Source organism: Grampus griseus, assembly GCF_964374135.1.
Source record: "Grampus griseus genome assembly, chromosome: 20".
NCBI classification, from domain to species: domain Eukaryota; kingdom Metazoa; phylum Chordata; class Mammalia; order Artiodactyla; family Delphinidae; genus Grampus; species Grampus griseus.
The window spans coordinates 41,833,232-41,860,593 of record NC_139014.1 but is presented as its reverse complement, the minus strand read 5'-3'; the positions used below and the strand labels follow the sequence as shown (position 1 = coordinate 41,860,593).

Genomic DNA, 27,362 nt, shown 5'->3' with positions numbered 1-27,362 from the left:
AGTATCTTGGTTCCTCTTTCCATTGGCCCAGTTATCACATTATGGTATATTTTCATGTATATCAAAGTAAATTCTGACTCTGTTGTTCAAAACGTTCTTAATGATTCTTGTCTGTTTATTCTTCCAGATGAATGTTGGAATCACTTTGTCCTGTGGGAAAAAGAAATCCTGTTGGAGTCTTGATGGAGCGGAGATCGCTACCTAGCTCAAGCATGCGTTCCTGCTGAGAAGTGATGGGTCTCGAAGCCAGTCCAAAACTGTGAGTAGGAGAGATAAAACCTATTTATCCTTCCAAAAGTGTACTGCCATTAAAGCCACTATTTATTATATATATGAAATACATATATATATTTTTTCTGATTTTAAGGCACCGTCTTGCTAATTCCAAGTTTTATAAGAAATAGACATTGTTCAAGTCAAAATTAGACAAATGTATTTGGGAGATTTACTGCAATGACAAAACGTATTTTGCCCTTTGATCCACTGATCCAAACTGGTAAGTACCCTAATATTAGATTCACTTTTATTCCTGGAGTAAACCCTATTTGATCATGGTATATTATTCTTTCAATATAGTCCTAGACTTGATTCATCATTATTTTGCTTTGGATTTGTCATCCATATGCATTAATGAGATGTTCCTGTAGTTTTTCTTTTGATCAGTAGCTTAATCAATTCTGAGAACATGAATTATTCCACAAATAAAATGAGAAATGTTTCATATTCTCCTATATCCTAAAGAAGTTTCAATAGCAAAATAATTTTCTATTCCTTCAAAATTTGATGGGTCATCTACAAAGCCACCTAATACTGGTACTTTTGGGGTAGAGGGTAAGAAAGGGATTAGAATCTTCAAGTATCTTTTCAGTTTCTTCTGTGGTTATTGTTTTTTGTAATACTCTGCCTCATCTTGTGTCAATTTTGGCAATTAATATTTTTCTAAATGAATTATTTTGAAGTTTATCTCAGACATAATATCAACTGGTTCATAAACACTCTGGTGCCCATCTGCATTACGCCCGGCACAGATTCCGCAACAGTTGTGGCCATAAGCCACTGGTGCTGTGTTAGTTTAATGACGCACGTTTTCTCACACTTTTGCCTTCTTTGATATTTCAGTCAAGTTATCTTTACTTTTTTTTGGAGGGGGAAATGATAATTAGATATCTCATTTCTGTTGCTTTTTTCTTTGTTGTTTTAAAAATCTGCAATTCCTTTTTCAAAAGAACTTTTAATATGTGCCCATTCCCCATTTCTTAAAAATGCCTGAAGGTCTGGGTAGGATAAAGCAAAGACCAGGGAGGTCAGTGTTGACACAAGGGAGACACAGACTGTCTTTACTGCCGACGCAATGCTGGAGCCACTGCGTGACATGAATTCACAGATTTCACCACTGTATATACATATACATACGCACTATATATATATATATTCCCTTCATGGAATTGAGAAATAGGCTAGACCAACCTACTTTGGAAGTTTAGTTACACTTTTATAAGATGAGCCAGGAGATCTATCCAGAAACTGTTGGACTATCTCAGTGAAGAAAATTGGCTCAAAGGTGTGAAAAAGTTTTGGACTGTAAAAGCAAGCATCAGGCATCACTGAAACTACAAGAAGGAGTATCTGGTGATTTTTTTTAAAGTCAGCATTCTTGCCTCCTTCCCTATCATCTCTGACTTTTAACCACTCGACCTCATATTTCGGCCAGTAAAATAGAGATAACATACTTCACGTGGGAGCTACTGGTTGGTAATCTCAGCCTTCCTGCCCTCTGGCCCTGGGGAAAAGCACAGACTCCCCAGTAGCCTTTCAGCAGAGATTAGAGCTGCAGAATGTGCCATTCCAGAGGAACTATTACCAATATTTCTGAAAAAAGAAACCATATTTTAAATTATCTCAGTAGGGTAGGAAAAAGAGCTATCCAAAATAGGAGGAGTTTGAAGAGGAAGCAGCTAAAATAGGATTTCAGAGGAAAAACACATTAATTACTGTCATCTACAGGATGAGGAAAGCTGACAGGTTTAGCATCCCCGTTGGGATGGGGAGTCGGGTTAACTATGAACTCTCTGCAGTCTACTTTCCTCAAAAACAAAGACGTACAAGAGGCTTACATTGAAGAGCACAGTTGTTTGGTAAAAGGATTCACAACAGAATTCTTTAAAGAGCAATCTCCCTTTTAAATTCTACATTCATTTTCTTACTGCAATTTGAATTTTAACGTTCAGAAAGGAGATCCTCTATCACATAAAACAAAATGCACATGTACTTTGGAATATCGTATTTCGAGGTGTTTAGGCAAACTTAGAAATCTTCCTTCCTTACCAGAGTGAGGCATGTACTGTGACTCTGCTCTGTGCAAGGGCTCGGCCTGGGATGGGCGATGAAAGAGCCATCCCAGTACGATGAGAGCTTTGCAGAAACACCAGGCATGCGAGGGGAGCAGAAAGGTGTACGCAATGAGAAGACATTTGAGGTTTGTCTAAGGACAAGCTGGGGCGGAGGGTGAGAAATTCCACTGAACAATGGGAAGGGGAGGTCCTAGGACGCCTTAATTTCCAGGCAAACAGTATTGGCTATTCCATTCACTTCTCCATAGTGAAAAGAATTTGGAGACATTTATAGTAAGTATAGGAGAGGAGAAATGGGTAGAAACTAGAATAATAAAGAAAAACTAGAGACGCTTACTTGTTTTCTCCTGAAGATGACAAGGAGAAGAAGGAGTTTTACAAGCAAATGAAGGAGTATTACCAGGTGTGTCCCACACATTTGTTCTTTGTCCCCAAAGAACAAAAGGAATTCTCCATAGCCGAAAAGTAGAAGGAACACAAATATTCATAGAGGGCTGGATGGGCAGGCAAATGTGATCTCTCCATGCAGTGGAGTAGTATTCAGCCCTAAAAAAGGAACAGGATTCTGACACCTGCTGCAACGTGGATGAACCTTGAGGACTTTATGCTGAGTGAAGTAAGCCAGACACAGAAGGACACAGATTGTGTGATTCCACTTGTATGAGGTCTCTAGAGGAGTCGAATCCACAGAGACGGAAAGTAAGATAGTCATCGCCAGGGCCTGGGGGTGGGGGGACGAGGAGTTCGTATTTGATGGGGACAGAGTTTTAGTTTTTCCAGATGAAAAGAGTTCTGAAGAGTGACTGCTCAGCACCGTAAATGTACTTACCGCTGTTGACCTGGACACGTAAGAATGGTTGAGATGGTAAATATTATGTCTGTTTTACCCTGATTTATTAAAAAGAGAACTCACCCAGAGGGCAAAGACTTCAAATTGCATCGATAGACTTGAATTAGATAAATGAATCTTTTTGGCTTTGCAGGTAATTAAACACTAGCATGAGGTACCTGAAGAAGATGGTGGCCTTGCTTTCCTCTTGCAAGACCAAAGGGGAATATAATCATGATGAGATTTTATGGAGCTGAGATCAGAAATGTTTGTGGCCTGTGTCATTTCTCATTTCCTTTTTGTTTACAGTGCTTCTGATTTTTTAACTACCAGCAGGGTGACCACGTGCTACTCATAACCTTTCCAATCTCGCCAGAAAAATCAAGCCAAGAGCTTGGGAAATCTGAATTGTAACGAAGTGTCAGCACGACAATTTCTACAAGGAACACACCCAAGCACTGCTCTTAAGAAAGTGACGCCCAGTGTGCAGAATTCCCAGCAGTCGGGAGAACCCCATTCCGTCCAGATAACTCGGGTCCAGGGGAAATCAGAGACCCCCGGGCGTGTTCCTGGGACGTCCACACACATGCTTGCTTGAGGCCTCCTGCTGAGGAGGTCCGGATGGTAAGGAGGCTGATGTGCGAGCTGTGAGCTGGCAAAGCCGAATTCTCTGGAAGGACAGAGGCTGGCTGGTTCTGGTGGGAGAGATGAGCTTGGCTTCTCAGGGGCAAAACCCACCTGTAGTGTTAGATGTCAGGACAGCTGTTGCCTTTGTGGAGGGGGGCGCTTAGTGACCAAAAGGGGCCACAGGGGGCTTCTGGAAAGTCAGGAATATCCCAGTGCAGGACCTGGGTGCTGGTTTCACAAGTGTATCCACCTTGTGAAAAGTCACCGAGTTGTATGCCAGGATCTGTGTCCTTTTCTGAATGGTGCTATACTTCAATAAAAAGTTTACGACACTTACAGAGGGCGGAGGGGAAGATGGCGGAAGAGTAAGACGCGGAGATCACCTTCCCCTCCACAGATACACCAGAAATACATCTACATGTGGAGCAACTCCTACAGAACACCTACTGAATGCTGGCAGAAGACCTCGGACCTCCCAAAAGGCAAGAAACTCCCCACGTACCTGGGTAGGGCAAAAGAAAAAAAACAGAGACAAAAGAATTGGGACGGGACCTGCACCAGTGGGAGGGAGCTGTGAAGGAGGAAAGGTTTCCACACACTAGGAAGCCCCTTCGCGGGCAGAGACTTCGGGAGGCGGAGGGGGGAGCTTCGGAGCCACGGAGGCGAGCACAGCAACAGGGGAGCGGAGGGCAAAGCGGGGAGATTCCCGCACAGAGGATGGGTGCCGACCGGCACTCACCAGCCTGAGAGGCTTGTCTGCTCCCCCGCCGGGGCGGGCGGGGCTGGGAGTTGAGGCTTGGGCTTCGGTCGGAGCGCAGGGAGAGGACTGGGGTTGGTGGCGTGAACACAGCCTGAAGGGGGTTAGTGCGCCACGGCTGGCCGGGAGGGAGTCCGGGAAAAGGTCTGGAGCTGCCGAAGTGGCAAGAGACTTTTTCTTCCCTCTTTATTTCCTGGTGTGCGAGGAGAGGGGTTTAAGAGCGCTGCTTAAGGGAGCTCCAGAGACGGGCGCGAGCCACGGCTAAAAGCGCGGACCCCAGAGTCGAGCGCGAGCCGCGGCTAAAAGCGCGAACCCCAGAGACGGGCAGGAGACGCTAAGGCTGCTGCTGCCGCCACCAAGGGGCCTGTGTGCCAGCACAGGTCACTCTCCACTCCCCCCTTCTGGGGAGCCTGTGCAGCCTGCCACTGCCAGGTTCCCGGGATCCAGGGACAACTTCCCCGGGAGAACGCACGGCGGGCCTCAGGCTGGTGCAACGTCACACCGGCCTCTGCTGCCGCAGGCTCGCCCCGCTCTCTGCGCCCCTCCCTCCCCCCGGCCTGAGTGAGCAAGAGCCCCCGAATCAGCGGCTCCTTTAACCCCGTCCTGTCTGAGCAAAAAACAGACGCCCTCCAGCGACCTACATGCAGAGGCGGGGCCAAATCCAAAGCTGAGACCCGGGAGCTGTGAGAACAAAGAAGAGAAAGGGAAATCTCTCCCAGCAGCCTCAGGAGCAGCGGATTAAAGCTCTACAATCAGCTTGATGTACCTGCATCTGTGGAATACCTGAATAGACAAGGAATCATCCCAAATTGAGGAGGTGGACTTTGGGAGCAAGATTTATGATTTTTTCCCCTTTACCTCTTTTTGTGAGGGTGTATGTGTATGCTTCTGTCGGTATAGCTTTGCTTCCACCATTTGTCCTAAGGTTCTATCCGTCCCTTTTTTTCCTAAATATTTTTTAAAAACTTTATTATACTTTATTTTATTTTACTGTATCTTCTTTCTTTCTTTTCTCCTTCCTTCCCTCCTTCCTCCCTCCCTCCCTCCTTTCTTTCCTTCTTTCCTTTCCTTTTCTTCTTTCCTGCTTTCTTTCCTTCCTTCCTTCCTTTCTCTTTCTCTGTTTCCTTCCTTCCTTCCTTTCCCTCTCTCTTTTTCTATCTTTCTTCCTCTCTTTCTCTCTCTCTTTCTTTCTTCCTACTTCTACTAATTCTTTCTCTCTACTTTTCCTCCCTTTTATTCTGAGCTGTGTGGATGAAAGGCTCTTGGTGCTGCAGCCAGGAGTCAGTGCTGTGCCTCTGAGGTTGGGAGAGCCAACTGCAGGACACTGGTCCACAAGAGACCTCCCAGCTCCACATAATATCAAACAGCGAAAATCTCCCAGAGATCTCCATCTCAACACCAGCACCCAGATTCACTCTATGACCAGCAAGCTACAGAACTGGACATCCTATGCCAAACTACTAGCAAGACAGGAACACAACCCCACCCATTAGCAGAGAGGCTGCCTAAAATCATAATAAGGCCACAGACACCCCAAAACACACCACCAGACGTGGACCTGCCCACCAGAAAGACAAGATCCAGCCTCATCCACCAGAACACAGGCACTAGTCCCCTCCACCAGGAAGCCTACACAACTGATTGAACCAACCTCAGCCACTGGGGGCAGACATCAAAAACAACGGGAACTACGAACCTGCAGCCTGCAAAAAGGAGACCCCAAACACAGTAAGATAAGCAAAATGAGAAGACAGAGAAACACACAGCAGATGAAGGAGCAAGATAAAAACCCACCAGACCAAACAAATGAAGAGGAAATAGGCAGTCTACCTGAAAAAGAAGTCAGAATAATGATAGTAAAGATGATCCAAAATCTTGGAAATAGAATGGACAAAATGCAAGAAACATTTAACAAGGACCTGGAAGAACTAAAGATGAAACAAACAATGATGAACAACACAATAAATGAAAAATACTCTAGATGGAATCAATAGCAGAATAACTGAGGCAGAAGAACGGATAAGTGACCTGGAAGATAAAATAGTGGAAATAACTACTGCAGAGCAGAATAAAGAAAAGAGAATGAAAAGAACCGAGGACAGTCTCAGAGACCTCTGGGACAACATTAAACACACCAACATTCGAATTATAGGGGTCCCAGAAGAAGAAGAGAAAAAGAAAGGGACTGAGAAAATATTTGAAGAGATTATAGTTGAAAACTTCCCTAATATGGGAAAGGAAACAGTTAATCAAGTCCAGTAAGCACAGAGAGTCCCATACAGGATAAATCCAAGGAGAAACACACCAAGACACATATTAATCAAACTGTCAAAAATTAAATACAAAGAAAGCATATTAAAAGCAGCAAGGGAGGGGGGACCTTGAAGATGGCGGAAGAGTAAGATGTGCAGATCACCTTCCTCCCCACAGATACACCAGAAATACATCTACACGTGGAACAACTCCTACAGAACACCTACTGAAGGCTGGCAGAAGACCTCAGACCTCCCAAAAGGCAAGAAACTCCCCACGTACCTGGGTAGGGCAAAAGAAAAAAGAATAAACAGAGACAAAAGGATGGGGACGGGACCTGCACCAGTGGGAGGGAGCTGTGAAGGAGGAAAAGTTTCCACACACTAGGAAGCCCCTTCGCGGGCAGAGACTGCGGGAGGCGGAGGGGGGAGCTTCGAAGCCGCGGAGGAGAGCACAGCAACGGGTGCGGAGGGCAAAGCGGGGAGATTCCCGCACAGAGGATCGGTGCCGACCGGCACTCACCAGCCTGAGAGGCTTGTCTGCTCACCCGCAGGGGCGGGCGGGGCTGCGAGCTGAGGCTCTGAGGCTCCGGTTTCGGACGGAGCGCAGGGAGAGGACTGGGGTTGGCGGCTTGAACATAGCCTGAAGGGGTTAGTGCACCACGGCTAGCCGGGAGGGAGTGCGGGGAAAAGTCTGCACCTGCCGAAGAGGCAAGAGACTTTTTCTTCCCTCCTTGTTTCCTGGTGCGCGAGGAGAGGGGTTTAAGAGCGCTGCTTAAGGGAGCTCCAGAGACGGGCGCGAACCGCAGCTAAAAGCGCGAACCCCAGAGACGGGCGGGAGACGCTAAGGCTGCTGCTGCCTCCACCAAGGGGCCTGTGTGCGAGCACAGGTCACGATCCACACCCCTCTTCCGTGGAGCCTGTGCAGCCCGCCACTGCCAGGTTCCCGGGATCCAGGGACAACTTCCCCGGGAGAACGCACAGCGGGCCTCAGGCTGGTGCAAAGTCACACCGGCCTTTGCCTCCGCAGGCCCGCCCCGCACTCCGTGCGCCTCCCTCCCCGCCAGCCTGAGTGTGCCAGAGCCCCCGAATCAGCGGCTCCTTTAACCCCGTCCTGTCTGAGCAAAAAACAGACGCCCTCCAGCGACCTACATGCAGAGGCAGGGCCAAATCCAAAGCTGAGCCCCAGGAGCTGTGAGAACAAAGAAGAGAAAGGGAAATCTCTCCCGCAGCCTCAGAAGCAGCGGATTAAAGCTCCACAATCAACTTGATATACCCTGCATCTGTGGAATACCTGAATAGACAACCAATCATCCCAAATTAAGGAGGTGGACTTTAGGAGCAAGATCTATGATTTTTTCCCTTTTCCTCTTTTTGTGAGTGTGTATGTGTATGCTTCTGTGTGAGATCTTGTCTGTATAGTCTTGCTTCCACCATTTGTCCTAGGGTTCTATCCGTCCATGGTTTTTTTTAAAATTTTTTTCTTAATAATTAATTTTAATAACGTTATTATACTTTACCTTCGTTCTTTCTTTCTTTCTTTCCTTCCTTCCTTCCTTCCCTCCTTTAGACAACGTATCATCCCAAATTGAGGAGGTGGTCTCTGACAGCAAGATTTATGATTTTTCCCCGTTTACGTCTTTTAGTGAGGGTGTATGTGTATGCTTCTGTGTAAGATTTTGTCTGTATAGCTTTGCTTCCAACATTTGTCCTAAGGTTCTATCCGTCCCTTGTTTTTTTTCTAAATAAGAATTTTTTAATTCAATAACTTTATTATAATTTATTTTTACTGTATCTTCTTTCTGTCTTTTTTCCTTCTTTCCCTCCTTCCTTCCTCCCTCCCTCCTTTCCTTCTTGCCGCCTTTGCTTCTTTTTTTCTTTCTTCTTTCCTTCCTTCCTTCCCTCCTTTCCTTCTTTCTTTCCTCATACTTCTACTACTTCCCTCTACTTTTTCTCCCTTTTATTCTGAGCCGTGTGGATGAAAGGCTCTTGGTGCTCCAGCCCGGAGTCAGGGCTCTGTCTCTGAGGTAGGAGAACCAACTTCAGGACACTGGTCAACAAAAGACCTCCCAGCTCCACATAATATCAAACGGCGAAAATCTCCCAGAGACCTCCATCTTAACACCAGCACCCAGCTTCACTCAACGACCAGCAAGCCACAGTGCTGGACAACCTATGCCAAACAACTAGCAAAACAGGAACACAACCCCACCCATTAGCAGAGAGGCTGCCTAAAATCATAATAAGGCCACAGACACCCCAAAACACACCACCAGACGTGAACCTGCCCACTAGAGAGACAAGATCCAGCCTCATCCACCACAACACAGGCACTAGTCCCCTCCACCAGGAAGCCTACACAACCCACTGAACCAACCTTAGCCACTGGAGACAGACATCAAAAACAGCGGGAACTACGAACCTGCAGTCTGCAAAAAGGAGACCCCAAACACAGTAAGATAAGCAAAATGAGAAGACAGAAAAACACACAGCAGATAAAGGAGCAAGATAAAAATGCACCAGACCTAACAAATGAAGAGGAAATAGGCAGTCTACCTGAAAAAGAATTCAGAATAATGATAGTAAGGATGATCCGAAATCTTAGAAATAGAATGGACAAAATGCAAGAAACAGTTAACAAGGACCTAGAAGAAATAAAGATGAAACAAGCAACAATGAACAACACAATAAATGAAATTAAAAGTACTCTAGATGGGATCAATAGCAGAATAACTGAGGCAGAAGAACGGATAAGTGACCTGGAAGATAAAATAGTGGAAATAACTACTGCAGAGCAGAATAAAGAAAAAAGAATGAAAAGAACTGAGGACAGTCTCAGAGACCTCTGGGACAACATTAAACGCACCAACATTCGAATTACAGGGGTCCTAGAAGAAGAAGAGAAAAAGAAAGGGACTGAGAAAATATTTGAAGAGATTATAGTTGAAAACTTCCCTAATATGGGAAAGGAAATAGTTAATCAAGTCCAGGAAGCACAGAGAGTCCCATACAGGATAAATACAAGGAGAAATACGCCAAGACACATATTAATCAAACTGTCAAAAATTAAATGCAAAGAAAGCATATTAAAAGCAGCAAGGGAAAAACAACAAATAACACACAAGGGAATCGCCATAAGGTTAACAGCTGATCTCTCAGCAGAAACCGTACAAGCCAGAAGGGAGTGGCAGGACATACTGAAAGTGAAGAAGGAGAAAAACCTGCAGCCAAGACTACTCTACCCAGCAAGCATCTCATTCAGCTTTGATGGAGAAATTAAAACCTTTACAGACAAGCAAAAGCTGAGAGAGTTCAGCACCACCAAACCAGCTTTACAACAAATGCTAAAGGATCTTCTCTAGGCAAGAAACACAAGAGAAGGAAAAGACCTATAATAACGAACTCGAAACAATTTAGAAAATGGGAATAGAAACATACATATCGATAATCACCTCAAATGTAAATAGACTAAATGCTCCCATCAAAAGACACAGATTGGCTGAATGGATACAAAAACAAGACCCTTACATATGCTGTCTACAAGAGACCCACTTCGGACCTAGAGACACATACAGACTGAAAGTGAGGGGATGGAAAAAGATATTCCATGCAAACGGAAACCAAAAGCTGGAGTAGCAATTCTCATATCAGACAAAATAGACATTAAAATAAGGACTATGAAAAGAGACAAGGACACTACATAAGGATCAAGGGATCGATCCAAGAAGAAGATATAACAATTGTAAATATTTATGCACCCAACATAGGAGCACCTCAATACATAAGGCAAATACTAACAGCCATAAAAGGGGAAATCGACAGTAACATATTCATAGTAGGAGACTTAAACACCCCACTTTCACCCATGGACAGATCATCCAAAATGAAAATAAATAAGGAAACACAAGCTTTAAATTAGATACACTAAACAAGATGGACTTAATTGATATTTATAGGACACTCCATCCAAAAACAACAGAATACACATTTTTCTCAAGTGCTCATGGAACATTCTCCAGGATAGATCATATCTTGGGTCACAAATCAAGCCTTGGTAAATTTAAGAAAATTGAAATTGTATCAAGTATCTTTTCTGACCACAACGCCATGAGACTAGATATCAATTACGGGAAAAGATCTGTAAAAAATATAAACACATGGAGGCTAAACAATACACTACTTAATAATGAAGTGATCACTGAAGAAATCAAAGAGGAAATAAAAAAATACCTAGAAACAAGTGACAGTGGAGACACAACGACCCAAAACCTATGGGATGCAGCAAAAGCAGTTCTAAGGGGGAAGTTTATAGCAATACAAGCCCACCTTAAGAAGCAGGAAACATCTCGAATAAACAACCTAACCTTGCACCTCAAGCAATTAGAGAAAGAAGAACAAAAAAACCCCAAAGCTAGCAGAAGGAAAGAAATCATAAAAATCAGATCAGAAATAAATGAAAAAGAAATGAAGGAAACAATAGCAAAGATCAATAAAACTAAAAGCTGGTTCTTTGAGAAGATAAACAAAATAGATAAACCACTAGCCAGACTCATCAAGAAAAAAAGGAAGAAGACTCAAATCAATAGAATTAGAAATGAAAAAGGAGAGGTAACAACTGACACTGCAGAAATAAAAAAGATCATGAGAGATTACTACAAGCAACTCTATGCCAATAAAATGGACAATCTGGAAGAAATGGACAAATTCTTTGAAATGCACAACCTGCCAAGACTGAATCAGGAAGAAATAGAAAATATGAACAGACCAATCACAAGCACTGAAATTGAAACTGTGATTAAAAAACTTCCAACAAACAAAAGCCCAGGACCAGATGGCTGCACAGGCGAATTCTATCAAACATTTAGAGAAGAGCTAACACCTATCCTCCTCAAACTCTTCCAAAATATAGCAGAGGGAGGAACACTCCCAAATTCCTTCTACGAGGCCACCATCACCCTGATACCAAAACCAGACAAGGATGTCACAAAGAAAGAAAAACTACAGGCCAATATCACTGATGAACATAGATGCAAAAATCCTCAACAAAATACTAGCAAACAGAATCCAACAGCACATTAAAAGGATCATACACCATGATCAAGTGGGGTTTATTCCAGGAATGCAAGGATTCTTCAATATACGCAAACCTATCAATGTGATACACCATATTAACAAATTGAAGGAGAAAAACCATATGATCATCTCAATAGATGCAGAGAAAGCTTTTGACAAAATTCAACACCCATTTATGATAAAAACCCTAGAGAAAGTAGGCATAGAGGGAACTTTCCTCAACATAACAAAGGCCATATATGACAAGCCCACAGCCAACATCATCCTCAATGGTGAAAAACTGAAAGCATTTCCACTAAGATCAGGAACAAGACAAGGTTGTCCACTCTTACCACTCGGATTCAACATAGTTCTGGAAGTTTTAGACACAGCAATCAGAGAAGAAAAGGAAATAAAAGGAATCCAAATCGGAAAAGAAGAAGTAAAGCTGTCACTGTTTGCAGATGACATGATCCTATACATAGAGAATCCTAAAGATGCTACCAGAAAACTACTAGAGCTAATCAATGAATTTGGTAAAGTGGCAGGATACAAAATTAATGCACAGAAATCTCTGGCATTCCTATATACTAATGATGAAAAATCTGCAACTGAAATCAAAAAACACTCCCATTTACCATTGCAACGGAAAGAATAAAATATCTAGGAATAAACCTACCTAAGGAGACAAAAGACCTGTATGCAGAAAATTATAAGACACTGAAGGAAGAAATTAAAGATGATACAAATAGATGGAGAGATATACCATGTTCTTGGATTGGAAGAATCAACATTGTGAAAATGACTCTACTACCCAAAGCAATCTATAGATTCAATGCAATCCCTATCAAACTACCACTGGCATTTTTCACAGAACTAGAACAAAAAATTTCGCAATTTGTATGGAAACACAAAAGACCCCGAATAGCCAAAGCAATCTTGAGAACGATAAAAGGAACTGGAGGAATCAGGCTCCCTGACTTCAGACTATACTACAAAGCTACAGTAATCAAGACAGTATGGTACTGGCACAAAAACAGAAAGATCAATGGAACAGGATAGAAAGCCCAGAGATAAACCCACGCACATATGGACACCTTATCTTTGATAAAGGTGGCAGGAATGTACAGTGGAGAAAGGACAGCCTCTTCAATAAGTGGTGCTGGGAAAACTGGACAGGTACATGTAAAATATGAGATTAGATCACTCCCTAACACCATACACAAAAATAAACTCAAAATGGATTAAAGACCTAAATGTAAGGCCAGAAACTATCAAATCTTAGAGGAAAACATAGGCAGAACACTCTATGACATAAATCACAGCAAGATCCTTTTTGACCCACCTCCTAGAGTAATGGAAATAAAAACAAAAATAAACAAATGGGACCTAATGAAACTTCAAAGCTTTTGCACAGCAAAGGAAACCATAAACAAGACCAAAAGACAACCCTCAGAATGAGAGAAAATATTTGCAAATGAAGCAACCGACAAAGGATTAATCTCCAAAATTTACAAGCAGCTCATGCAGCTCAATAACAAAAAAACAAACAACCCAATCCAAAAATGGGCAGAAGACCTAAATAGACATTTCTCCAAAGAAGATATACAGACTGCCAACAAACACATGAAAGAATGCTCAACATCATTAATCATTAGAGAAATGCAAATCAAAACTACAATGAGATATCATCTCACACCAGTCAGAATGGCCATCATCAAAAAATCTAGCAACAATAAATGCTGGAGAGGGTGTGGAGAAAAGGGAACACTCTTGCACTGCTGGTGGGAATGTGAATTGGTTCAGCCACTATGGAGAACAGTATGGAGGTTCCTTAAAAAACTACGAATAGAACTACCATATGACCCAGCAATCCCACTACTGGGAATATACCCTGAGAAAACCAAAATTCAAAAAGGGTCATGTACCAAAATGTTGATCGCAGCTCTATTTACAATAGCCCGGAGATGGAAACAACCTAAGTGCCCATGATCGGACGAATGGATAAAGAAGATGTGGCACATATATACAATGGAATATTACTCAGCCATAAAAAGAAACGAAATTGAGCTATTTGTAATGAGGTGGATAGACCTAGAGTCTGTCATACAGAGTGAAGTAAGTCAGAAAGAAAAAGACAAATACCGTATGCTAACACATATATATGGAATTTAAGAAGAAAAAAAAATGTCATGAAGAACCTAGGGGTAAGACAGGAATAAAGACACAGACCTACTGGAGAACGGACTTGAGGATATGGGGAGGGGGAAGGGTGAGCTGTGACAGGGCAAGAGAGATTCATGGACATATACATACACACTAACAAACGTAAGGTAGATAGCTAGTGGGAAGCAGCCGCATGGCACAGGGATATCGGCTCGGTGCTTTGTGACCGCCTGGAGGAGTGGGATAGGGAGGGTGGGAGGGAGGGAGGGAGACGCAAGAGGGAAGAGATATGGGAACATACGTATATGTATAACTGATTCACTTTGTTATAAAGCAGAAACTAACACACCATTGTAAAGCAATTATACTCCAATAAAAATGTTAAAAAAAAGTTTACGACACTTATAAAAAAATAAATGGACCAATTTTCCATAATTCTCCAAGGAACACATGGATTTCAAACAAGGGCATTTGCTAAACCAGCTACATCTCCAGTTTGTGGACGTTTAGGTCATAAAGGCAAAGGAACTGAGCTCCCATTTCTAGGAACCAGTGGTCCTCATAGTGACCTCTTGCCCCGCACCCCCGGTAAGCATCAGAACAGAAGCTGCCTGGCCTCTGTCCCAAACGAGGTTCTCCCAGCGCTATAAGCACTACCGGGTTCACGTTATCATGGAAGATGTGTCTCTAAGGTGTGGACACAAGCAGAGATACCTGAAGAATATATTACGCTTGCAAAACATCTTATCAATGGTTTTCTCCCTTAAGATAGGCATTATGCTCCCCCATTTTTCTGATGAAGAAGCTGAAATTCAGGGAGGAAAAGCTGCAGGTCCACGTTCCCACAGTCAGTATATGGAAGGTGACAGAAGTCCTCCCAGTGCCTACGGCCAGGTTATTTCTGTTGCATCGGATGAGAGGAAGTCAGCAGACAAGAGGGATGGGAAAAGGGTATGCCCGAGGTGACTTGGATGGAGCCAGTTGGACGGATGGAGAACCCAAGGACGTGTGAAACTCACCCAGAGGGTAGCTGTGAAGAGCCTGAAAGGCCCAGACTCTGAATTGGATACAGATGAAGAAATTTGTTTGAAACAGGGGAACTGTATGAAATGAGGCTGCAAGTGTGAGGGTGTGATTAGAGTCAGTGATAGATTTAAATCTGAGTCGGAGCACAAGTCCGGACGGATCAGGAAAATCGTGCAGGTAGTGAGATATTTTGCAAGGCTCCTCCGGTGTAATCCAGGCTTGAGGAGCTGAAGACCCTGGGTTTGGGGGCTGATGGTGAGAGAGAAAAAGGTGGTGAGAATGAGAGGAACATTGGTGGGAGAACGGAGGAGGCTGCACAGCTGACTTATGGACGGAACACGTTTTCAAACGTGTTCCCAAACCTTTAGAGGTGGAAAATGATAGAAATTTTACTTTAAAAAAAAACCCAAAACAGTTCTTTTCAAGGAATAAGTAGGGCCCCCTTCCTCTTAAAAAAGGGGGAAAAAAATGTAACTTTCTCCTTCAGTAGAGTTGAGGCTAATTTTTTTTATACATTTATTTATTTAAATTTTTGGCTGCGTTGGGTCTAAGTTGCTGCACGCGGGCTTTCTCTAGTTGCGGTGAGCGGGGGCTACTCTTTGTTGTGGTGCACGGGCTTCTTATTGCGGTGGCTTCTCTGTTATGGAGCACGGGCTCTAAGCACGCGGACTTCAGTAGTTGTGGCGCGCAGGCTCAGTAGTTGTGGCGCACGGGCTTAGTTGCTCTGCAGCATGTGGGATCTTCCTGGACCAGGGCTTGAACCCGTGTCCCCTGCACTGGCAGGTGGATTCTTAACCACTGCGCCACCAGGGAAGCCCGAGGCTAATTTTTTAAGTTAAGATTTCTGCCTGAGAATTCTAATGGAGACAAAAGACAACACATGATTGGCTTTATCCCAAAATACGGCTCAGATGGATCACATATTTCCATGAAGAAACCACAGTCTTATGGGACACTCAAAACTGGGAAGAGAAATGTGGATTCAGTCTTGATTCTGCTGTTAAAAGCTGTGTGATCCTGAGCAGGTCACGTCACTTCTCTGGGCCTTGGTTTCTTCATAAGCAAAATAAGACCACCGTCCTCCACCTCTCAAAGGCCATCCCACCTCTCAGGTCCCATGCAGATGCAGGGCTTTCACTCCTTAGTAACTTGTCAAAGTTCTGCAGAGCGTCACACTTGCTGCTCTGTTCTGAAGTGTGACTCCACCAATCAAATAAAGAAGATCTGTGTAAAGCATTAAGCAGGGCAGTTCTGCATCAACAGAATTGATTTCAAAGTCAATGAGGTCGGAAAGAACGCGGCTCCCATGACAGATGCCTAGGGAAGGTGCTCAGGCCGGTTCAGACAAAGGCTGTCCTGGCCACGTCCCTCATGCCTGGAGCTAGCAGGAAGTCCAGCAAGTCCACCAGCTGAGTGCTGTCACTGCCTTTAAGAGGGCAGGGATGAAGGAGACCCATCTCTGTCCCACGCGTCCTCTGTGCCCAAAACATCAAAAGAAGATGTATGTCCCTGCTAGAAGGTGAGGTTCCCACGTAGGGCACTGTTACCAATAACACACACAGGGCAGACAGGGTTTCAAGTCCAAGTGTCTTAGGAAGAACATGATGAAGCAAATGAGCACTTACTAAGCGTTTACCGTAGGCCAAGATCTGATGTATCCTTTCCTATGTCTCACAACAGCAAAAAGCTAGAATTACTGGCATAATTTCTCAGATGATATAGTAGACTCAGAGAGGTAACGTGAGTTGTCCAAAGACACACAGCGATGAGTGAAAGGGACAGAATGAAAATCCAGGTCTATTCTGCTCTAAAGCACATGCTCCTTTCACCGTCCCAGACACCCAGGCAGCATGAGCAAGAGTCTCTGGGTGGATGGTATAGCCATCTTTGACGTTCTGTCAAAACATAGGAATGTTAAATGCACTACTTCCCTATTCATCTCAGAGTATAAATCATTGGAATCTTGCAAACAGGTAATAGACATGTTTTTCAAAGGCTTTCTTCTGTAAGAGAAGGACCTGAGTGGTAAGGCAAAGGTAATTTACCTTGAGAAATAAATAAATCTGGCCCGTGTACACATACAGTTTTCTTTTTTTTTTTTAAAGTCTCTGCAACCAAAGAGAACCATGTGTCTGTTTTTGGAAGCCTCCAGCAAAAGCAGAAAATTCGAAGGGAAACATGCTCTTTTCACGGCCACGGCATGAAGGTGGTTCCCGGGGGGCCCTGGTGGCGTGAGCTTGGAGCAGAGGAAGCAAAGCAAACTCCGGTGCTGTCGGGCCTGCATCCCTGGGGCCAAGGACCAGCCACATCGATATTTCTTTTCCTGCTGCTGTTATGTGGGACCCTTCCCCCCTGCCCCCCCACCAAACGTGCCTTGTGAGGCTGGAAAGAAAACTCCCTTCCATTGTTTTTTGAGTTGGCTTCTGTGGGAGAGGAAGACGTATTGTTTTTGAACCGGTTCCCACACTGACCGAATCTGGATGTGCAGATCTAATAAGCAAACTGTCGTCAAGATATTCAAGCATCAAACTTAAAGGCAGGTACATTTCCCAGTGCCCTTGACGGCAGGTTCCTTCTAAACCTCTGAACAATCAAGTAAACGGACAGAAAGGCGTGGTTCTCACCCTCCCCAGGCTTAATGACAAAGGAAACAAGCTTATTTCAAGAAAGCAACACAATGTTCCTTGGCACTGAGAGGAGAAGAGTCAAGAATTCTTGGTTGATAATTTGGGGTAACCCGTGAAAGGGCAGAAAACACATCTCTCAGGTCAGAAAGAAGGGCAGCCCTGAAAGGGAAGGGGCAAGGGTTATCTGGGATCATACATTCAAGCAAGAATCCTTGATGTTTGTGTGGGACCTCAGAGTTTCCCAAGCAATTCCACAATTTTTCTCATTCGTGGGCTCTTAGGAAGTGTAAAAATAGACCAGTAACTTACAAGGCTCATAGCTTCACCCTCTGATTTTCTCCTTCTAAGTTCACTTCATTGGGAAACTCATGTATTCGTAAGATTTAAAATATCATTTCTAACCTTGTTTACAGCGTCCCAAACTCTGTTTTAACATAGTGTCTGGCTCTTGGGAACTGAGAGCTTCTCCCAAAGTCCTAACAAACTATCAAAGAACATCCAGAAGGAAAGCCCTCACCCCCTTAAACACTAAAATGCACAGACCCGCTAATGATAACGGCAGAATCTATAAGAACATAGGAGCCTGAGAAAAACATAGGAAGTCGCCACTTGTCCACGGTGGGTCTGTCTCTGGATGTCGGATGTTCTTTATGCTTCAAGCTAGAAAGGGACAATCATTGTTCTACCCAGATGCGAAGAATTCAACACTGCACTACCCAGAGAGGAAGCATCTCCTCAACTTCTGCACCCTGTGTGCCACCGATGCCTCACCCCAGTTCTGGTCCTGGTAGAGACCTACACTCTGAAATGTATGAGCAAAATGCTTTAGAATTTGAGGATAAAGAAAGTATTTCACAGGTGTTCACATAGAAAGGCGAACAAAGAGCATAACAACTAGGCTGCTGACGAATGAAGGTGACGGAGGGGGAGCTGGGCCCTGACTTCAGTAACGAGGGCCCAGAGCTTACGGAAGATTAAAGAGAACAAGACCTTTCGACTGAGCTCAGTTCTTACTTCATTGAAAGTAGTATCCAAATACCATCTTCAGATACACAGTGATTCCAAACACTTGGCATCTAGGCAAGCTTGAGAAAAGTGCAACCCTGAGATTTCATTTCAACTGAACCACAGATAGAGAAACGAGAAGCTCACATGTTCAAGGAACGGAGGGGACATCTAAATTCAGTTAGAATAGAAATGTCTTAAAGAATGTGTCCAAATCTAGTTATAAAAAATGACCACAGAAAACAGAGATAAACTGTGATTAAATTAGTCAGGATCTACAGCCTGAAAAATATTTAGAAACCCTTAGAAGTGTGTGTGTGTATGAGAGAGAGACAGAGAGAGAGAGAGAGAGAGAGAGATTGATTACAGAGAGACAGAGAGAAGAGATCAAGAATGAATGAGCTGGAGAAAGTAAGTCAGACAGACAAAGACAAATACCATATGATATCACTTACATGTGGAATCTGAAACAATGATACAGATGAAGTTATTTCCAAAGCAGAAACAGACTCAGACACAGAAAACAAACTTACGGTTACCAAAGGGGAAACATGGTGGGGGGGATAAATTAGCAATTTGGGAGGAACATATATGCACTACTATACATAAAATAGATAATCGACAACGACCTACTGTACAGCACAGGGAACTCTACTCAATACTCTGTAATAACCTATGTGGGGAAGGAATTTGAAAAAAGAATAGATATATGAATCACTTTGCTGTACACCTGAAACTAACACAACATTGTAAATCAGCTATACTCCAATATAAAATAAAGCTAAAAACAAAAAGAATGAGCTGGAGAAAAGGAAGCCGGCAGACTGGGCTGTCCCGTGGGGCAGCATCACCAAGAACTGGGAGGGTCTCAGAAGCCCCCGCCCCAGCCCCGTGGTTTCACAAAGGCGGGAAGTTCTGAAAAGACATGCAGCCAGCTGGACCCGAGGCTTGGCTTCACTCTGGTCTCCTGAGCCCTGGTTCACTGTTCTTTCCATGATACAGAATTCTTCTCCAGTTCTAGAAATACAGCATGCTCAGGGTTTGACCACCTTGAAGTTTCAACTCCCTAAAAAATAAAGTTCATCCCTGCAGGGGAATTCCCTCGTGGTACTTCTGAGGCAGGAAAGGTGCATTAAATACGAGCCCTAATTAAAGGGAGAATTGATTGTCCTTCATCCTATCTGGTACTTTTAACCACGTTCTAAGATCAGCAATCCAGAGGGGATGTGGAATTCCTCATCAGAGTGGGCGGGGCCCGGGTCGGGGCTGGCGGGCAGCTGTCCCGGCTCTGCAGCCACGACCCCGCACACCCCCAGCTCAGCGCATCTTGGCTCCTGACAGGGGATTTTATGAACGACTGGTCTGAGAGCTGCGCTATCAGCTTCTGTGGCACTGTGGATGGGGCCCTCTCATCAGCCTGGAATCATCAGGTTTTTGCATACATGCCGCTGCAGATAAGGGAAGAACCGTGCTTTCCTGGCCCGAGATCCACAACCTAAGGACACTGAGGCAGCTGAGAGGCCGAGGGCATGATGAGGAAAACCCTGCCATTTTAGACAATGTTACATTTGGATGGTGCATTTTTTGTTTCGGTTTCCTTGATTTTTTTGTCTGTTGGTTGGTTGTTAGGTTCTGGACACAGAGTGGGTGCTCATCAATAGGTCTTTCAAGTTTAAAACAGGAAAGGTGACGTGAAGCTATTATTTCGCAGCGTCTGGGGCCCTGGCCTTCCTGGACGTTCTTTCTGAACTTTGCCATCAGGACCCTGCCATCAGCCTCCCTGGGTCTGAACAACAGAAAACGACCCACATCCTGTCTCACTAACAGAACTTCCAAAATTATCTCACTCTGGTGACACAAAACAAACCTCCAAATTTATGGCGTCATCGTGAAATGAGGCAAACGGACAAAACAAACTTCAGGAGAGCAACCAGTGAGGGTCGTTAGACCCACACCATCGGCGTGGCTGCCAGATGTGCCACCAAGAAGGGGAAAACCCTGCAACAGGGACACAGGTGGCCCATGGGTCAAATCCAACTATTTTTTATCAGTAACGTTTTATGGACACACAGCCATGCCTGTTTGCTTACTTATTGTCTATGGCTGTTTCTGAACTTGGACAGCAGGCCAAGCAGTTGTGACAGAGACCAGATGGCCTGCAAACTCTAAAATGTTTCTGACCTTGGCCTTTTCAGAAAATGTTTGCCAACCCCTGCTTTAGATCATTATTGCCACCAGAACAAGATTATTATGAAAATCTTGATGGTAACATATTTAGTATTTTGCTGAAATTAAGCAGGAGAAATGAATTGTACTGCAGAAGAGATAATTGCTCATGATGTGTGTGTGTTTCCATTTTATTACTCACCCACACGTCACTGGTCCATGCACAGAACACCGAGCAGAGCAATAACAGTCAAATCGAGTTCCCTCCGGTATTTTGCCAAAACTTTCAGACATATAAAAACAATAGATTTAAGCACATTTTTTTGTTTTGTTGTCATGAAGGAATATTTGTCAAAATAGAATATATTATGTTTAACAGTTTATTAGCTTGATTTATCACTTTTGAAATGTTTAGATGCATATGGGATGTGGGGCTTCCATGAGTAGTTTTGTCCAGGGACCCGTTAAGGGTGGATCAGAAGAGGATGTACCAGGGCTTGGAGAAGAAATCACAGAGAAATAGAAGGCAGACAGACAAGGCTCTGGCTCCAAACAAGCCTGAGGGCCTCCAGGAACTGGGCTTTCGAAATGAAGCAATTCACAGGGACCAGGTGGTTCTCCTATGGCAGAGATGTCACAGATGTGCTGGCACTACATCTCTGTGATGGACCAGGAAGGAATCTCTCTCCTATCAGCTCAAGGAAACAAAACACCATAGGCTGCAGAGTGAGATCATGGAGAAAAACAGCTGCTTTCCAGAAGGACTAGTTTTTTTTAATTAAAAATTTTTTAAATTTACAAATTGCACAAGTTAAAAAGAATTGCACAAACTGCACAAACTGCACATTGTAGGAAAATGAGAAAATTCAGAGAAGCCCCAAATTCTTCTACACCCGGATGTAGTATCTTGAAGTGTATCCATCCAGGCTATTCTGCGCGATTCTTTACAGCTTTTGTGCAGTGAGATCGCTTTGTATGTGAGCCATTCTGAACTGCTTTTCTGCACTGAGGAACAGGAAATTCCTGACCTTAAATGCACATCGACTTCATTTTAAACGACTGTGTAGTAACCCACTATATGAATCACCGCAAAGTGTTTAGTGAATCCCTTATTATTGGATACTTAGGTTGTTTCCAAAGTTAAACATTTTCATTCATGTTTAATTATTCCCTTGACGTATAAAGGAAGGTGTGTGTATTTTAAAGGTTTTTGAATCATACTGCAAACTGGACTTCCATAAAGATTTTTAAACTTTATCTTTGAATTTGAATATGTTACTTTAGATATCTCAGTTCTATTTCCGTATGTTAAAATGTCTTCTAATGCATTCATTTATACTGTGTATTATGATATTGCATAATTAATTCCAACAAACATGGAAATGATTTTTAAGTATTTTAATACTTACATTTTAAGCTAGTGAGCATTTTCTCAGACATTCATTAGAAAAGCTACTTTTAAAAACACTACCTGGTTATGCATTTTTGTCTATTATTTTCTACTGAGATGCCTCTTAGATTTTAAGTATTTCCTTTATATTAATTTATTTATACCTTTTCTTTTATGTAGCAAATATTCTGGTTTATCCTTTCTCATTTCCTTTTTGTTTATAGTGTTTTTGATATTTTAAGTGTTTTTAAATCTCTCGATCTTTTTCTTTGTGACTTTTCCTTCATGATGTTTTCTAAGGTCGTCCTTACTTTAATAAATATTAAATAAACAAGTATCCATCTTTGATTTTAATTTTATTCATTTTGGAATCCATTTTAAATTATTGTTGAGGTTGACTTCTAAATATTTTTCTTTATTAAAAATTACAGATTTTTATCCATTACTGATATGCCACCTACTTCATATACCAAATTCCTGTGTAACTTTCATTTTGTGTATTAAGTTTTTATATTCTTTTCTACGTTTATTTTGGCACTAGTAAAGCAGTCTTTTAATTATTGTAATGTTATGATAACGTCTTAAATCTAACACGAAATTGCCCGTCCTATTCTTGAATATTTTTTATTAAATGTTTTCTTCCAAATGGACTAAAGGATTATCAAATATTTTCATCAAGTCCTCTTCTCCTCATTTCCATTGGAATTGGGATTTCACAAAATGTAAGGACTAATTTAGGAAGAAATGACATTTTTCTATATTGAGTCTGTCAATCTAAGAAGATGATATGGATTTCATTTATACAGATTTTCTTTTATACTCCTCAGTAAAGCTTTTATTTTATATTTAAATTAACAGATAGTAAAATTGACATTTTCAAAGCATGATTCAATGAAATTCAGTTATATCTAGATTTGTGTAACCATGGTGACAATCAGAATGTAAAACAGTTCGATCACTTCAATACTGTGCTGTCACTTTGTAGGTAAGGTATCCTTTCTTCACCCCTAACTCCTGGCAAACATTGAATGGTTTTCTTTCATGACAATTTTGTCTTTTTGAGAATATCTTATCAATGGAATCCTGCAGTATATAACATTTCGAGACTGGCTTCTTTCACACAGCATAATGCCTTTGAGATCCACTCAAGTGTTGCATGTGTCAACAGTTTGCACCTTCTCACTGCTGAGTAGTTTTCCATTGCATGGATGGACCACAGCTTCTTTATCCAACCACGTGTTGGAAGATAGTTGGGTTGGTTCCACTTTTCAACAATTATGAACAGAACTGCTGTGGATCTTTGGCACAGGTTTCTGTGTGAATATGTTTTTCTCTTGGTTAAACAAGGCGTGGGATTGCCAGGGCATTTGATAAGTAGACATTTCACTTTATAAGAAGCTGCCAGGCTGTTTTAAAGATTAGCTATACCAATTTGCATTCCCAAAGCAATGTATGAGGGTTCCATTTGCTCCAGTGTATGTCAGCACTTAGTACTGTCAGGTTTTTAATTTTTTGGTTTAGTCTTTCTGACAGTTACGTAGCGGTATCTCATAGTGGTTTTAATTTACATCTCCCTAAAGGCTAATGATACTGAACATCTTTTTGAACATCTTTTCATTTGCTTAATTGCCTCTTGTTTGAAATGTTTGTTAAAACCTTTTGCCCATTTTTAAATTCGGTTATTTTCTTACCATTAAATTTTATAAGTCCTTTATATATTCTAGCTAGAAGTCCTTTGTTGGATACAGTATTTGGAAATATTTGCCAAGTCTGTAGTTTGTCTTTTTTTCATGATTACTGCACTAAATAGTAAAGATTAAATTTGAAAACTTCTTTTTTTCAATTTTTTTCTTTTTTTTTTCTCGGTGAACACATTTAAGTTCTGCTCTTTTAGCAAATTTCAATTATACAATACACTGTTATCAACTATAGTCACACCATATAACTACAGTCATATGTTAGATCCTCAGACTTTATTCATCTTAAAAATGAGAGTTTGAACCAACCTCTCCCTATTTTCCCACCCCCCGCCAGCCCCTGGTAACCACTTTTCTACTCTGTTTCATGATTTAGACTTTTTTTAGATTGCACACGAGTGATACGATGAAGTATTTGCCTTTCTTTTAGCAGTGTCTTTGGCTAAGTCGAAGTTTTTAATTTTGATGGAGTTCGATTTATCCATTGGTTTCATGAATTATGCTCTTAGCATCCTAAGAGCTCTGCCTCGCCACAGCTCATGAATCCTCAGTAAAGACCTGTACAGGCGAGTTGTGCACACGTCTTATTGATATTATTCCTAAAAGTTTGTATTCTGGCTACTCTTTTGCATGGCATATTGCTGTTTCATTTAATCTAAAAATACTATTTTTAAGTGTTTTTTAAGATGCAGAAGTCATATTTCTTATCCAGTGATTTTTTGAACTCTCTTTCCTCCGAGAAATAGAACATATCTATGTATTTACACAGAATTACGGTTAAGTAATGTCAAATGAGTCTTGAGACCTATTTGTGGTAGATGTTTCCCTTTTATGTATCTGTGAGTCTCCAAAAATATTTTAGGGGTAGGTAAGGTCTCTAAAATATAAAGATAGTGATATGAAAATTCCATATTCTGGCCACTTGCACACTTGTCATGAAGTGAGAATTAAGGCCTATGACAGGGGAAGGGTCATGACGGATGCTCTAACCCCAAGTCCCCCAAATCTGTCCTTCGTGGAGCTAAGTCTGACATGGGGTCATGTTCCTATCAACTGGAGGTAGAGGTTCTCAACCGAGGTCCCAAGACTGAATACAGGACGTAGAGAACTCACTGCAAGTGTATGTAAAAATGGGAACAAGTACATATACCTATTTTTCTGAGGGAAAAGTCTGAAATTTCATCAGACTCTCTCAGAACACCGTCCGACGTCAAGAAGCCACACTGACCTTCTTGCCAGCTTCTCATTTCAAGTATATCCAACTCACTGCACATATTCAATAAATATTTACTGAATCACTGAACAAATAAGTATCTATTAAATTATTTTGATATGGCTACCATTAGTTTTGACCCCCAAGTGTAAGATTCTTACTTAGCAAAACTTTGTCAAGCGCCTACTTTGGTCAAGCACCCCATTAGGAAATGGAGCTATGAGGCTCAAAAGACGACATCCCTGCTCTCGGAGAGCTTTACCCTCTTGACAGAAAGACGTAGCAGCAAACGTGTTTGGGAACATGACTGTAACGGGAGTGTTTAGATGTTCAGAGAAGGAGTACCGGTCTGCCCAAGGAACTCAGAGAAGGCTTCACAGGCACAGCGGTGCCTGAGTGAAGACTGGAATGACATTCAACTGCCAACGCTGTGAACCTGAGATACTGCAGGGGGCGTCTGGTAGGGAGGCTGGCAGCCAATCACCAGTGATGCTATACGCAGGTTCACTTTCTCCTGGGTGTCACTGTAGCTTATTGGTCAAGTGGAAGAGGGAGGAGGATTTTAGAAGCAACAGTGTTTGATGAAAACATGGGGGCGTAGAAGATGGGGGCACATTCAGGGGATTACAAGTTGCTCAGTCTCGCTGGAAGATAAAGTAAGAAGGATCCCACAGGTTCAATTTACTGGAATATCAGTGTCAGTACACAAACCGTTATGCAAACGTGTCCACTGCAGCACTATCCCAAAGTTCCCAAAACAGAAAACAACTTACATGCTCAATATTAGGGAACTAGATAAAAACTTCTGGTATATTCATATAAAGGAACAATTTGCAAGGTTAACAAGATTGAATTATATCTGTTTCAAATTAAGAAAGGTCTTCAATATTGTATACGCCATAAAATGATAGGATAGAATACTATCTCATATTTGTAAAAACAGGCAATTAAAAAACTGCTCGTGTGTTAATTACGTTTCACTGACTGTTAGGCTGGGTGTGTTGATGGCCCCAATTCTTCATTCCTCTCTCTCTCTCCTGGCCCTTTGCCATGAACTTAGCAGCTTTTTCATCATGAAGGTGGAATCTATCTTCCCATGCCTGGATACTGAGTTGCCATGTGTCTTGCTTAGGTCAATGAGCATTAGCAAGTGTATAGTTATTTCAAGAAGAGGCTTGAAAAACCTCCTGTATGTTCCTCTCGTGTGCCTGGCCACCTCTGTGAGGACATGTCTGGATGAGCCTTCTGGAGGATGGAAGACAACTGGAGTAACATTGAGTGACCAAGTTATCTCAGCAAAGACCACCTGAGATCAGCCTTCGGCCAGCTAATTCCCCAGACATGAGAGCAGACCCAGGAGAGATCGGGACAGTCATCTGGTTGACTCACAGCTGACCACACACACGAGTAAGGCCAGCTGTGACCTCAGGCCAGCCCAGATCAGAGGAACCCCGTAGCCTTGTCAGATAAACAACTGTATGTCTCTGAGGTTTCACGGTAATGTTATGAAACATGATTTTAGCCATAATAACTGATGTGATGTATTTGTGTATAATACTGGCTTACCAAAAATCTGGACGGATGCACACTACTAACAGTGGTGACCTCTAGGGAATGGAATTGTTGGTCAGCTTATACTTCCCAACGCCGAAAGTACTGCTGTACCTTCTAAGAAATAGAGTTGCACCTTCTGATTTGATTCATTTTCCTTTCACTTATTCTTAAAACGCCAAAAGCAGAGTAGATAAGAAAATAGGCCCTAATCCTGAGAGCCTTAAGATGAAGTCTAAATGGTTACAGCACCGGCTTTGTTTGCAAAAGGTTTCGAATGGTCGTCTTTGGTTCTTGCCTGCAACACTGATGGTCCGAACATCAGTGAAGGAGCCACTTAACCTCTATTTTAGCCCGTTTTTCTTTTGTGAACATGCAAGTAGCTGCTGCCTGGGGTGAGGTCATCGAGATAATGGTTGTGTCTCCCAGGAATGGGAAAAGCCAGGATGAGACACTGTTAGAGCTACCCACGATGCTCTACACACAAGCAAACCAGCTGAAGGTGCTCGGTATGGTGAAGCTGATGATGCAATGAGTTTATTTTTCGCCACAGGAATGGCCACCTGCTACATGATCTCTTAAAGTCCTTGAGGTTGATCTAGTTTGGACTTTCAGATGATGAAAATAAACGAGATATTTTTAAATACCGGCTA

At 42.5% G+C, this 27,362-nt stretch overlaps 1 protein-coding gene across 1 annotated transcript in view; it reads right to left on the bottom strand.

Annotated features, from left to right (window-relative positions):
• The window catches only part of HS3ST3A1 (heparan sulfate-glucosamine 3-sulfotransferase 3A1), a gene marked incomplete at both ends in the record, with an annotated part of 87,661 nt that overhangs the window by 1,210 nt on the left and 59,089 nt on the right, over positions 1-27,362 (bottom strand). The window lies entirely within an intron of this gene.